Source organism: Mustela nivalis (assembly GCF_964662115.1).
Source record: "Mustela nivalis genome assembly, chromosome: X".
Taxonomy (NCBI): domain Eukaryota; kingdom Metazoa; phylum Chordata; class Mammalia; order Carnivora; family Mustelidae; genus Mustela; species Mustela nivalis.
The window spans coordinates 14426802-14442135 of NC_139040.1; positions in this window are offsets into that span (position 1 = coordinate 14426802).

Below are 15334 nucleotides of genomic sequence, written 5' to 3' on the forward strand. Positions count from 1 at the left end.
AACTGGGTTGCTTCCTCCTCCCCAACATCTAGCATCTGGTTTGCCTTTTCAAAATCTCATGGCAAACAGGCAACAAGGAATCAAGGAGTTCTCTTCCGAATTGGGAAACAAACAGAATTTTCCCTCTAAATATAATGCTAAATTCCAGAAAATTTACCTCCTGCAACAGACATTCATAGATCCTGGGGGCGGGCGGGGGTGGGAGTATCAGTGGAAACCAGTTGCTTGGTTTGCCTTTGATTTGGAGTGACCAGAATCCAACTGACTCCCTGGGGGTTACTCACAGTGAGCCAGGAAACAAACTCCTTCTCATTGCAACCCTCCTCTGGTTGGAACTGTTTACTCCAGGAATAAATTAAAGGCTGGTGGTATATTCCTACTCTGTCTGATGTATGTGTGTGAGAGGAGAAAGCGAAGCCCTTTGCCAGGTGGCCGCTTAGAGATAAATGGGCAGTGGCAAACGAGCCGCCAGTGGGTCGTCCTTGCTACCACCTTTAAATTCATATTTCAAGCTGTCTCTCCTGCTCCGACTGATAAAATATTCTAGCATATTTATTGCTCAGGAAGTAATCGTCTCAAACATAAGCTTGATGTACCAAACCACATTGCTAAGTAAGATGTATGTTTCATGGATCAATTACCTTCATGCAAATAGCACAGCACTTTAATTTAACACACTCATGAAGTGTCAAGCTTTTTGCATTTGAGTGCCACAAAGGACACAAAGAGGAATTGTTATTTTGGTGCTGCGGATATTATACCAACCTAACATCAATGAGACTTTCTGGATGTGGGAGTTGCAAAGTAAGGGCTACTTCAGAATAGCCCAAGCGAGGAATGGCCAACCTGTGGCTAGTCCTTGGGCAAATGTGAAAGAAAACACGAAGCCATTCTGAATGGGACTGATGCCATAATCAAAGGTCATATTATATCCCTTGGATTGTATGTTGCCTCTGAAATGCCTGGGAGCACTATAACCAACAAGCAATGGGAAAGAAGGGTTTCACGATCTTCTTTTCAAGTAAAGCAAACAGTGGATTGATCCATTTATCAGAGGTGCTAGTGAGGTCTAACACCACCAGCCCTTAACATCACCCGCTCCTCTCCTCACCTTCCATCCCCAGGCTCCCAGTCTCTCTCAGTCCTCTGACTGCCGTCTCCAGAACCTCTCACGGACCTCCAGCGGATGGTCTATGATGCTGCTGTGGGTTAACCTAGAGTCGCCGCGACTGCCTTAGATGGGTGTTTAACTTTATAAGGTAACAAGTTTCAGTGAAACCCAGCTGAGATACCCAACTGAGGATGTGGTGTGAAAAGCACATTCTACACGAAATGTGCCTATAATATTCTCATTAGTGAGTAGATTTCACATTCTTGCATGAACTGGAAATGCTCAATTTCTTCCCCAGGGGTTCGCCTCTCACTAGGCTGCCTTTATCACAGTTAAGGCACAGTCAAATATCCTTTATTTGTGCTGGTGAGTATGAGAGCCTCTAAGAGCTCTTTATCCATTCTCCTCCTCAGTCTGGCTTCTAACACTCCCCAAGGGAGGAAAATTTGTTTTACCTGTAACCTGAGCTCTCAACAATGTCCTAATCATTTTATATGCCAGTGAAATGTTATAATAAGCTCTGCTAGAAAGTTAGAAATGTCCGTAAACATGACCTGTACTTGCTGCTACACATTTGCCTCTTCAACAGAATCCAGCAGCTTCGAGAAATGCTGTAGCAGTACTCATGCAGCAGCAGAACTCAAGCTGCATTCAGCTTTTTCCGCCCGTGAATAGAAACAGGAAACGGGAAGTCCCAGGTTAGAAGGCGGAACGGCTGGCTGCGAAAACATCCTTTTGCCTCTGCTGTATTCTTTTCCTGCCATAGAGACTCCTGCTTCTGGATGAATTTGCTTCTCGATGGGTCCCATGAAACCTCCAATTGATAATGAGGAATTTGCACTTTCCCCAGCTCTCGGGGGACCGCCAGCCCCAGACAGAACATTTCCAATGTGCCAACTTTTTCAGCAGGGGCATGTTGCCTACCATGAGCGAATCACAGAGCGTGATGAACACAATCTCTCTCTAAGGCTGCCTTTGCTGCTGCTGCTGCTGCGAGTTTGCGGAAACACCAAGTTGGACAATAAGTAATTTCACATGAGCCCATGTTCTTTTTCTTCCCCCTTGCGCCTCTCTTCAAAATGTCACACCTGAGTTTCAAGGGCACCTTCGTACTACAGCCGACACCTACTTCCCCTTCAGGTGAAATGCTTTGTCAAGTTCAATATCTTACACGGATATTGCTGCAGATTCCCTGCGTGCCCAGCTCAAGCGGGAGTCCAAGATTTCTACATACCAACTGGCAACCATGTAAAATATGCATTGATGAAAGACTGATTATAACCTTTGATTTAATGGAGTTTTTGTGATTAGGAGACACACCAAAAATCCATTCCTAAGCCCGTAACTTATTTAGGACTATTGAGCAAGTCCGTGTATGTCTTCAGGGAAGTGGATAGGAGCTGTGTGTGGTCCTGCTCTTTTGTCATTACTAAGAGACTTCTTGGTTAGCCTAGCCCATCTTCCACTGTTGATTCAGGAATGTACTCTGTAACCATTTCTCCCTTGAGTCGCACGGAAGGCATTCATTCCGTGATGAGACCTGCTAGCCAAAGGAAGCGCTCAAGTTGCCTTTTCCTCTCCCATTTCTGGGACAGTCCCAGATGCCTGAATGGACCATCATGGGCAGCTGGTCAGTTTTTCTTTAGCGAAACAATGGCGTTCACTCTTAGAGGACAGGGGGCTTAGCAGGGAGGCAGAAGGAGAGAAGGAGATGAAGGAATGGAGTCACGAATATTAAATCCCTTATAATATGGTAATAGTGATTATTTAACCCCTAATACTGGTCGAATGTCGTAACCAAGAAGAATCATTTTCCCTGTTCTTTTGGTTTTTTTTTTTTTTTAGTTTTTATTTATTTATTTGACAGACAGAGATCACTAGTAGGCAGAGAGGCAGGCAGAGAGAGAGAGGAGGAAGCAGGCTCCCTGCTGAGCAGAGAGCCCAATGCGGGGCTTGATCCCAGGACCCTGGGATCATGACCTGAGCTGAAGGCAGAGGCTTTAACCCACTGAGCCACCCAGGCGCCCCTTCCCTGTTCTTTTAGGAAAAGGTGTGTTCTTTAAATGTACCAATATATCTTTCCCACAGCCTGTAATATAGCTGAAATTTACTTGTTCTGCACACTAGCCCCCAGGGCTCTTGTCACTACCATGTCACCTGGGTTCAAGTCCTGGCTCTTCTCTTCTCTAGCTGTGTGACTCTGAGGCAACTCGCTTCACCTCTCTGAACTGTCTCCTATCAGTAGAACGTAGAAAATCACAGTATCCGCTGCATGGAGCTGTTGCAAGACTCCAAATCAAGATGAGAGGACATGACGCTACCCAGTGCTCTGAGATGCAGGCAGACTATAAAGTAGTTTATAAATGTAAGGGGACATCGTCTCCAATGCAGTGATAACCTAAGGTCATGTGGTTGCTGAGAGAAGCTGCAAGATCCCAAAATGCTTCTTGATCAACAAAGATATTTCGAATGGCATGGAGTACAATTTAGCAGTAAGGATATTTCTCTTATGTTCTAGTCCCTTGAAGCAGGCATCCTTCTGTGCATGTGGGACTCGTCTACTGGGCGAAGCAGTTGGTTAACCAGCAACCCCACCTCCCAATGAGGCTGAGTAGTTTACCAACCCCTGTGACTCAGAGCTAGAGGTAGCCGCCCTACCATCGGCTCACTCCAGTTCACATGCAGACTCCTGCATGTAGTTCCTGCTTCCCAGGAAGAAAGCACATTTTTGCCAACATGTACTACATGCAAACCACCAACTGGCAGCTCCTTGGCTGGTGGCCATTCAAATCCAAGAGCCCATCTGGCAATCGGATTGCATTTGCCCCCCAGGGGCTCACAGATGTATACTGGAGGGCAATTAGCTTGAGCCATGGCTCAACCATTTCATTTCAGCTATTTTCCACAAAAATAGTTATGCCCTGTTCCAGCACAAATAGCCCACGAATAACCCAGTCATTTGTTGTTCATGTACACGCTGTAGAGGAGACCGGTGATTCACAGGGATGATATCAGCTTCCATTGAGCTTATATTCTCATGAAGTACTTGGCCACATGTTATTCGGCATTTCTGCTCATGATAACCTAAAAGGAAATAACCAAGAGAGGCGCTACCCTTTCCTTTTCTAAATGATGAGGCTAAAATGTAGAATGTTACTGCTCTCTCTCATTCTCTCTCTCAAATAAATTTTTTAAAATAATTTTTAAAGGGGGGGTGCCTGGGTGGCTCAGTTTGAGTATATGTCCTTGGCTTGAGCCCCACGTTGGGCTCCCTGCTCAGCGGGGAGCCTGCGTCTCCCTCTGCCTCTGCCCCTCCCCCACTCAGCTCTCGCGCTCTCTTCTCTCTCACACACTCTCTCTCAAGTAAATTAATAAAAACATTTAAAAAAAAAGGAATTGACTGCTCCAAATAATTCAGATAGTGAGAGGCCCAGGCCTAGAATCCAGCTTCCTGATCCCCAGGCCCCCTCTAGATGCTGACACGCCAGCATTTATAGTCATCTGGCTAAATAAGAAAGGACATTGTGGTCGGAGTAGGTGATGGGGGGACAGTGGGGAGCTGTCAGAAGAGCTGCACCAGGGCCGACATCTTCACTGGCACATTAACATGCAGACCTCCTAGGCAAGCTCTTTGACCTTCCCAGTGCATTTACTGGCTGCCTCACCACAAGAAATTCTCTCCATGTTAGCACTCCCTGCACGGGAGTACTCCATGTTCACGGGCACATTCCTCTGCATCCATCAAAAAAGACTGGGGTTAACCCAGCATCCCCGACTCTCCAGAAACAGCTTCTGCTGACTCCAATCTGAAACTCACCAGTCTGACATCTGGAATCACCATGTGCAACCCCTATCACATTACTGTGAATCACCCAATCCCTCAGTCCTGTGGCTTCTCTGCCAGAGCAAGGGAACATCTTGGGTCACTCATTAGCAGTCATTGAAAAAAAAATAAAAATCAAAATAAAACCTCAAACATAACCAGGGCTGCCCCTAAATGGGTCATACCTTCCCCAGTTTCCCCAGGGCTGAATCTCTCATGAGCCCACCCATTTCTCAGAACGCTATTTTTGTTGTTTTTATGTGAGTGTGCCCATAGGACTATGAACTTTTGCACTGGCAAGAAGCTGCGGATAAAGCAGAGTCATGGTAGTAAGCCACAGACATTGAAGTCATTTCATACTCCCCAGCCCTACTAATTACTGAAAATAATTATGCAACAGTAAGAGCTTTCTCCCTCATTGTGTTTGCACTGATCATAATAGAAAGTCCTCAGGCAAATTAGAAGGCGAACAACTGCTTTGTTCAGAGTGGGAGAGAACAGTAAACCAGGAGGAGGAGAGCACAGGAGCAGAACCAAGGAGAACCGGAGTGATTTAAGTTCACTCGGGGAGTTTCTCATCTCAGAGAGAAAGTCATTTTCTGAGTGGCTCTTCCCATGTTTTAAGAGCAAAGCAAGAATAATAGCTCTTGAGCGTCTCTGTTGAACCGTGAACTCAGATCCATGAAGGTGATTTTCATGCCCGAGACAGACCACTTGCTCCTGCGCTAATTCCCGGTAAGGGATCCCAGACATCATCGGTTGCAGCCACTGAATCCAAGCTGCTGCCCAAAGGGAGAGGCTTACCTAGCCTTTATGGTACCCAACTCACTGCAATGGCTCATGGGAGGTCTCATCTCTGGCACTCACAGCCCATCACCTGTTTGCGTACTTACAATTTTTACAAGTAAATGCATAAATTTTAAGTGTACTATCCAGTGAGGGTTTTTTTTAAAGATTTTATATATTTATTTGACAGAGAGAGAGAAAGAGAGACCACAAGTAGGCAGAGAGGCAGGCAGAGAGAGAGGGGGAAGCAGGCTCCCTGCTGAACAGAGAGCCCGATGTGGGGCTTGATCCCAGGACCCTGGGATCATGACCTGAGCCGAAGGCAGAGACTTAACCCACTGATCACCCAGGCGCCCTTCCAGTGAGTTTTGACAAATGCACACACCAGGATAATCCACAGCCCTCTGAAAGTATAGAACATTTCAATCACTCGGAAAGGTCCATTGTGCATGTGCCTGCGTGTGTGCACATACGCGCACATGTGTGAGTGTGCACACACACACACACACATAAACACACACATACACACAACCTCAGAGGCAAAACCACTGGCGTGACTGTTTTCACCATGGCCTCTTCTAGTCCTTCATGTAACTGTAAACATAGAGCATTATACTCTTTTGGATAAGACTTCTTTCACTTTCATAGAGACTCAACTATGCATTTGTCTGTTCTTTTTTATTGCAGAGTAGAACTCCCGTATGTGACTAGACCACAGTTTATCCCTTCACCAGATATTAGACATTTGGTTTGTTTCCATTTGGAGGTGATTATGAACACAGCTAGCATGAGCATTCTTTTACAAGTGTTTTTGTGGAAATACACTCCCATGTCGTTTCTCTTGGGAAAATGCCTAGAAGGGGGATTGCTGGGTCAGCGAGTAGGTGTACACCTGGTTAAATACGAACTCTGCCAGATTGTTTTTCCAAAGTAGTTGTCCCTTTTTACATTCCCATTGGCAGTATATGAATATGCCAACTGCTCCACATCTTTGCCAACAAGTGGCCTTGTCAGTTGTTACAATTTTAGTTGTTCCAGTGACAATACAGTGCTGTTCCATGGTGTTGATTTGCATTTCCTTAATGACCAATGGTGCTGAGAACCTTCTCAAGTGATAACCAGGCATTTGTATTACCCTCCCCTTGGGAGATATGTTTGAATCATTTGCCCATTTTTTTTAACAGAGTATTTTATTTTATTTTATTATTATTTTTTATTATTAATTTATTTATTTTCAGAAAAACAGTATTCATTATTTTTTCACCACACCCAGTGCTCCATGCAATCCATGCCCTCTATAATACCCACCACCTGGTACCCCAACCTCCCACCCCCCCACCACTTCAAACCCCTCAGATTGTTTTTCAGAGTCCATAGTCTCTCATGATTCACCTCCCCTTCCAATTTACCCCAACTCCCTTTTCCTCTCTAACACCCCTTGTCCTCCATGATATTTGTTATGCTCTGCAAATTTTTTATTGAATTATGTGTCTTATTATTGAGTCACAAGGGTTCTTTATTTATTCTGGATACCAGTCCCTTGTCTTATTGTTGTGAAAATTTCTTCCCAGTCTTGACTTTACTGTTCATTTTCCAAGTGGTGTGATTTGATGAGAGGAAATCACAAAGTTTGATGAAGTCTAGTCTACAATTTTTTCTTTCTTTTATGATTTTTGCTTCCGGTGTCATAAGAATGTAATCAATTTTTAAGTCATATTGACTCTGCCTCTTTAGTTGGTCCTGAATCTGGCCACTCTTCTCCTTTCTTTCTTTTTTTTAAGATTTTATTTATTTATTTGAGAGAGAAAGCAAGTAAGAGAGAGCACAAGTGGGAAGAGGAGGGGCAGCGGGAGACACAGACTCCCCGCTGAGCAGGGAGCCCAATGTGGGACTCAATCCCATGACTCCAGGATCATGACCTGAGACGAAGGCAGACATTTAACCAACTGAGCCACCCAGGCGCCCTTTTCCTTTCTTTCTTTCCCTTTTGCGAATGACCAACTCCAAGCCGCCATCAGCTTTTGTCAAGACCACTGCAAGAGTTTCTTAGAGGCCCAAAATAGGATTCGAAATTCCCAGCTCTTCACCACCCATGCCCTCCCTTGGTCTTCCACATCTCTTAACAGTTCTATCATACTGTTCGCTTGACTACTGTTTCGCTTGACTACCAGTCAAGCAAAAACCTAGAAGTCATCCAGGACTTGCTTCCTTTACATCCATCCCATCATACACGTGCTTGATTTTACCTTCAAAATTTCTAAAATTTGAAAAAAAAAATCTATTTCTCAAGTGCATACACTCTTCTCTATCTCTTCCTCCACAACCTTAGCTCAGGCTATGCAAACTACAGCAGCTGCTCCTAACTGCTCTCTCCAAGTCTACTCTTGCCCCCTCCATTCCCTTCTCCACAGAGAGCCAAAGTAACTCTTCCAATTCTCTATTGCTACATTCAAAAGCCTCCCCAAACAGAAAACTGGTGGGTAAAACAACTGCTTTGTTGTGTCTATAGACTCCTGGGCTCAGGATTTAGGGGCGGGGTCTTCTGCATCCTTCGATGTGTGGGGTCTCAGCTGAGAGGAGACTTGAACATTTGTGAACTGGAATCATCTGGAGGCTTCTGCACTCATACAACTGGCCCTGGTCTTGGTGACTTCAAAGCTGGGTTCATCAGGGACTCAACCAGCACTTCGATGTGGCCCCTCCATGTGCCTTGGGCTTCCTCACAGCTTAGTAGCCTCAGGGAAGCCAGATTTCTGACATGTTTATTTGCTTTCCAAAAATGAAGGTGCCAATGAACATAGCGGAAACTGAATGCCCTTCTGTCACAGTAGTCACATTGGAAGTCACATTGCCCCCCTTCCCTTGTAACTTACAAAGCTGTCACCACAACCAGTTTCATCAGGAGCGGATATAAACACCACCTCCCAAGGGGAGCTGTGTCCAAGGATTTTCCGCAACCACGGTGCCTATTCTGAACCACAAAGTAGATCAGGACATTCCTGATGATGGCTTCCATTTGCCTTGGCAGTGACTCTCAAGTGGGGATATGCCCTCTAGATGACGGCTCAGGATCACCTGAGGAGCAGTTCAGTCTTCTAGGAGTTTGTGTTCCCTAGAAGTCATGAGCTCATCCAACCCACTTACCCTTATTCCCGAGCGCCCTTCCACCAAGCACACCCAGGGCCAAAACTTGCTCACATGGCATCTGTGTGCCAATGTAAAAGGTGCTCCTGGTCCCCCAACATAGATAGCATCCTGTTCCAGTATAGAGGAGCATGGGTAATGAAGCATGGCTTATATTGAGTCCCCGCCTCCTTGCTCGTAAGCCAGGGGTCTTTGTGTATGACAAGAGATATACAATGGTATATGATGCCCCTGGGAACACAGTTCTTTCCGGGTGAAAGGTTTCAACACCTGTAAAAGGGTTCTCCCCATCTTTGCCGCACCCTTAACTGTCTTTGTGCTCCTACACCCTGTGTCCCTTCCATCAAGAAACCATATCACCGTTCTCTCCAGACATGTAGCACAGTCTAGCTGGCACAGTTAAGAATGCTTTTCTAATCTTTTCTACTAGAGAGCAAGCTCCTTGAAGCAGAGACAACACCTCATTCACTTTCATATAGAGAAGGCAGTTGCTTCCATGCTGCAGTGTGACGTGCCAGAGACTACCTCTCTCCCATCACGATGCCCAAATGCCTCCAACACCAACATTAGAAACTGCTTCCTCGGGGCGCCTGGGTGGCTCAGTGGGTTGGGCCGCTGCCTTCGGCTCGGGTCGTGATCTCAGGGTCCTGGGATCGAGTCCCACATCGGGCTCTCTGCTCAGCAGGGGGCCTGCTTCCCTTCCTCTCTCTCTGCCTGCCTCTCTGCCTGCTTGTGATCTCTCTCTGTCAAATAAATAAATAAAAATCTTAAAAAAAAAAAAGAAAAAGAAAGAAACTTCTTCCTCTGGGCTCTTGAGTCCACTTTAAATGCCAGCATGTGTGATACATTCAATTCATTCCCATTGAGGTATTCATGGCTATTCACATCTGCTTCCTTCATGTAAATGCATTAGGTCCATGTGGGAGAACAAGAACACCAGCAAAAGAGAACAATGATGGAAAGAAAAGCCCACAGAACACCTTCACCTTGCCCTTGTCCTGTACTTGTACATTACCAACACCCCACGGTGGCAGAGCAGTCCTCAACTGGCTAAACTAAAAAATGCCTCATACTCAGAGTGCCCTACACTCTTCCTCTTCTCTACAGATGCTACTCCCACCAGAAAACATAAAATAAGGCTTCTCAAGACCTTAAAAAAAGAATGTCCCTATAAAAGTTAAAAAAAAAAATAGTAGGGAAAAATCTAAACAAGATGATGGAAATTGGTAAAACCTTTCTGAGAAGCCACTTGGTTCTCTGTGTCATAAGACTTTGACTCCGAAATACCCCTTCTGGCAACTGATCCTGTGTTGAAGGGGACAAAACTAAGCAAAATAATTAGATATAATGATAACTGCCTATAATGATGAACAAAATGGACAGCCAAAATGTCCAACTATGGGAGGTTGTAACTTACAATGTAAGTTACAATGTAAGTAACTAATAGAATACAATGCAGTCAATGAAAGTGGTATTTTCAAGGAATGTTTAATGACATGGGGAAATGCTCCTGATATAATTTAGTGGAAAAAGCAAAACACAAAACTACATAGGCAGTACGGGCATGTTTATGTGATTGTTTATTGCTATATACACAGTGCCTAGAACAGTGCCTGGCTCAATAAATAATCACTAAATTAATGTATACCATACACATAATATATATAATGTAACATACATGATACAGTCATTGAATGACTAAAATAATGGAGTGTTCTCACAATGTGTCAAGATCGACACTAAAGCTTCATGTGGCATACATAACCCGTTAACCTTTACCACAATCCTCATCAGACAGTTACTGATACTATCCCAATTTCTACAGATGAGAAAGTTGAAAGCTTGAGAGGATAAGCAATTTTGCTCAAGGACACAGAGTTAGTAAATGGCAGAGTGAGGATTTGAAACCAGGAAGTCTGATCTCAGAGGCTAAGCTCTTGAACAATACAGTAATAGCTCTTCTATACCTTCACACACAACTGGAAAAAAAAGACTGGGAGGAAAAGAAAAGTCAGCATGTCCCTGGCACCTCATCACTGGGTGACAGGATAAGAAGGAATCAGTATTTTCTTCTTTTGCTTTCTTCTATGCTTCCAAGTCCCTACAATAATTATATATTGCATTTGCACTCAGATTTACTTTGAAACAATAATTTCATTTTTAACCAACCAAGAACTTTGGCGTTTTTAGTGATCAAGTCCAGCCCTTGGTCCTGACCCCACACTCCAGTCCTAACCTAGCCATAGGCTCCGATTCTCCTTGCCAAACCCAGTTAGACACCCCCCCCCCCGTAAGTGTAAACAGCACTTCCCGACTGAGTTTGGAACTAACTCTGCATCTCCTTGCACCTGCCCTACCTAGTGTCTAGCTTTTGGGGTTCCATTGCTCTAACCCCTTTTTCTGCCTTTGCCACCCAGGCTCTCTGACTCCTGGCAAACCATCCCCACCCTATCGCTGCCCCCACCTTCCCCTCCCAGAGCCTAGAAGCTCAGTATGACATCACTGCAGCACCCACTGCGGCAGCTGGGGGGAAAGTCTATGTGCAGAGTCCTTGCCGCACACAGGCGTCAGGGATGAGCCACAGCAGTTCTCTCTTTCCTCCGTAACTTCTGCCCTTTCCTCTTCAATTACAGACTCCAAGCTGATCACACCACCCGAATAAAGCCCTGATCAATGCTAAGGAGTTATACTTTATGGTTCCTGCAGGTGTATTCCTGTTAGTATTACACACCACAGCATCACACTAGCTCAAAAAAAACAAACCAGCATCGATTTGCTGACTCACTCTATGGTCTCCAATGACGCCCAGATCTTTCCATTATGTTTGCATCTCCAGGCAAGGAGAGAATTGATTTCCTCTCCAGCCCTCTCTAAAAGGTTCCTGTTCACTCGTTGCTCCCAATCTCCACCCTCCCTCGGTATGGCAAGTGGGAAGTGTAGAAAGGAGCAAAACCTTGAGGTCTATTTGTTAAACCCCTGAACAACCGCAAAACAATCACAAGAAGTAAACCAAAGGCTCTCGCCTGCCTTTCACCAGAAGTCTCTGATTTTTGTTTGGAAGAACTTGGATGGCTGAAAGTAGTTTATTTTATGGGCCATAAAGCAATACAGTAGGGTCGTCAAGAGCTTAAGCTATGGCATCAGAGAAATCTGGGTTCGAAATGCAGTCCCAAGCCATGTGAGTTTGAACAAATCCCTTTGCCTCTTCAGACCTCAGTTTTACCACCTGCAAAATGGGAGGAATCGTAGTCCAGTCAGTTCTGCTATAATGTGATATTTGTGTCCCTAAAAATCACATGCTGTGTCAAATTGTGCATTTAAAGTCACAGGACTTATGGGGAAAAAATAAGCTTAGAGGCACAACACTCAAGCCCTTCATCACCAACATATTTCCAATGATGGGAACCGAATAAAAAGAGTATCAAAGTTTCACGCATGTTCAATGGTCAAGGAACACATCAGTACTATGATAAAGGTGGCACTTTAACAAGATGGGATTGGGAGGGAGACAAACCATAAGTGACTCTTAATCTCACAAAACAAACTGAGGGTTGCTGGGGGGAGGGGGTTTGGGAGAAGGGGGTGGGATTATGGACATTGGGGAGGGTATGTGCTTTGGTGAGTGCTGTGAAGTGTGTAAACCTGGTGATTCACAGACCTGTACCCCTGGGGATAAAAATATATGTTTATAAAAAATTAAAAAAAAAAAAAAGATCTGGAGTTTGCTGGTGCCAAACAAGTCGGCAGAGCTACAGCCTGTGAATTCTTGCCAGGCGGTGGAAGGAAGGTGGTCTGAAATGGGACGGACACTGTCACGGCGGCCATAGACAGGTGTGCCTCCCATCACACATGGGGAACTGAGAGGGCTGCCAGACAGTCGGGGATTATCTGTGCACATACATGCATGCACACACATGCTTTGTGTACTTGTGTGTGGGTCACGTTGGCTTGTCCCCTAACACAGCAGTCGCATTAGAACATATTCACATTTTTCCACACAAGAGTTCTGGTGGAACTGCCTGTACTGACCTCCTCGGCTTGGGAAGATTGCATGAAAAAAGACTTTTAGCAAAAGGTCTGGCACGTGGTCTGCTCCCAGTAAAAGATAGCTACAGTTAGCAAAAGCAGCAGTAATAGCTCAAACCTACGGACGCTACAGTGCCTGCAGATGGAACCCAGAAGTGCCCTAATGTGGGTTTTCACGCGCACATCTGAGGGGAGGCAGTGGAAGCCCGGGAAAGCTCAGCTCTGTACCCAGTCAACTCTCCCCACACCCTACCAAGAGCCTTTTTGCAATTAATTCTCTGGATGTCTCTTATGACCCTAGAGCGCCAGATTGTGGCTAAACAGGACAGGATCTACAGGAGGAGCCAGAGGCCCAGCTCTTGGTCTGAAATTGCTTCCTCCCTCTCTGATCAGTGAGAGGGTACCGTATAAGGGGAAATGGGGGGCAGGCTGGTTGGAGGGTCAATGAGCAATGAGACACTGTTGGTTCAGAAGCAGGGAAGTGACAGGATCAGAGTCATCGTTTAGCACAGATGTCAGCAACCTTTTTCTGTTAAAGAACAGATAGTAACTTTGGGGGCTTTGCAGGCCATAGGATCTCTGTTACAACAAATCGAATCTGCTACAGTAGCATGAAAGCAGCCATAAACAATACATACATGAGTGGACTTGGCTGTCTTCTGGTAAAACTTTATTTATAAAACAGTCAGTGAGCAAGACTGAGGCCACCGTTTGCCAATCTCTGCTTTAGAAAAGTCTGATCTGGGGTGCCTGGGTGGCTCAGTGGGTTAAGCCACTGCCTTCGGCTCAGGTCATGATCTCAGGGTCTGGGATCAAGCCCCACGTTGGGCTCTCTGCCCGGTGGGGAGTCTGCGTCCCCCTCTCTCTCTGCCTGCTGCTCTGCCTACTTCTGATCTCTCTCTCTGATAAATAAATAAAATCTTTTTTTTAATAGTCTTATCTAATAGAATTTGTGCCACACATGCAAATCACACAGGTAATTTCAAATTTTTCTAGCAGCCACATTTTTAAAAATCAAAAGAAAATGGTATTATTCATTTTAATGTATATTTTTATTCAGCCCCAAATGTATCTAACATATTATCATCTCAACATGGCATGAACAAAACAATTATTAACAAGTTCTTTTACATTCTTTTTTTATCATACCACATCTTCGAAACCTGTCATGGGTTGAGTTGTGGACTCCCAAAACGAGGTTGAAGTCCTAATCCCAAGTACCCATGAATGTAATCTTATTGGAAACAGGGTTTTTGCCAATGATCACGTTAAGATGAAATCATGAGGGGCAATATGACAGTTGTCCTCATTAAAAGGGGAAATTTGGATGCAGAGACAGACACAAAGACAGAAGGCCATGTAAAGAAAGAAGGAAGAGACTGGGGCAATTCAGCAGAAGCCAAGGAATGCCAAAGACTGGCACCAAACCACCAGAAGCTAGAGCATAGGCCTGGAGAGGATTCTCCCACACAGCCCTCAGAAGGAACCAACCCTGCCCATACCTGGATCTCAGACTTCTTAGCCTCTAGCACTGTGAGACAATATATTTCTGTTGTTTAAGCCACCGTGTTTGTGTTATATTGTTAGGGCAGCCCTAAACAAGAAATACAAAATCTACATCTTTGTATTTTGTATTTTCAGCACAATTCGATTCATACTAACCACATGTGAGGTACTTCATAGCCAGCCAGCCATGGCTAGTGGCCACCATATTGGATAGCACAGCCTGAGAGAGAGCAATTTGGCTGCCTCAATTTGATTAGCTTAGAGACAGTAAGGAGTCAGAGACACAGAGAACTTGAAGATTAAGTGTAAACAAAGGACTTTTTGAAAACTTCAATCTTCCTTGAAAATGTATTAAATGGGATGGTTCTAGGCATTTACTTTGTCTCAACAGTTTGGGGGCCCTCAGGAACTGATCACGGCGCAGCCAAGGAATGCCCCATTTTCTTTAGCTTTGGCCCCAATCATTTCACCCCAGAGCTCTGTTTTTGCTCCTCCGGTGTGTGATCATTTTTGTCTCCCAACTGACTTCTTATGAACTGAAGATGCAATACTTTCCCTTGGAGTAATCTGGCGATGTCATCGTTGTATTGACTGTCCATTTCCCATCGACTGTATTCACGCATGCACTCTATCATATGAAGTGACAGGGAGATTGTAACAAAAAGTCTCCCTCCATTTTTCATATTTGACTACCGACAGCTTTCAAGTTTCTTTTTTCTTTTCCCCTTTGATCCCACGTCTATCGAGGCAGTAAGAAAGTCTGGGCACTCGGCCGCTGGATGCTGGTGAGAAAGTTCAAACCGAGAACACACAAACCCACGTGCCACGATCTTCACCCCAGCCGCATCCTCTACTCACGATTAAAACCCAAGCCACTCACCCCTTCTTCATTCAAGCCAAATGGATGTGCCTGAATGCCTGCCCTACTCTCCCCAGAA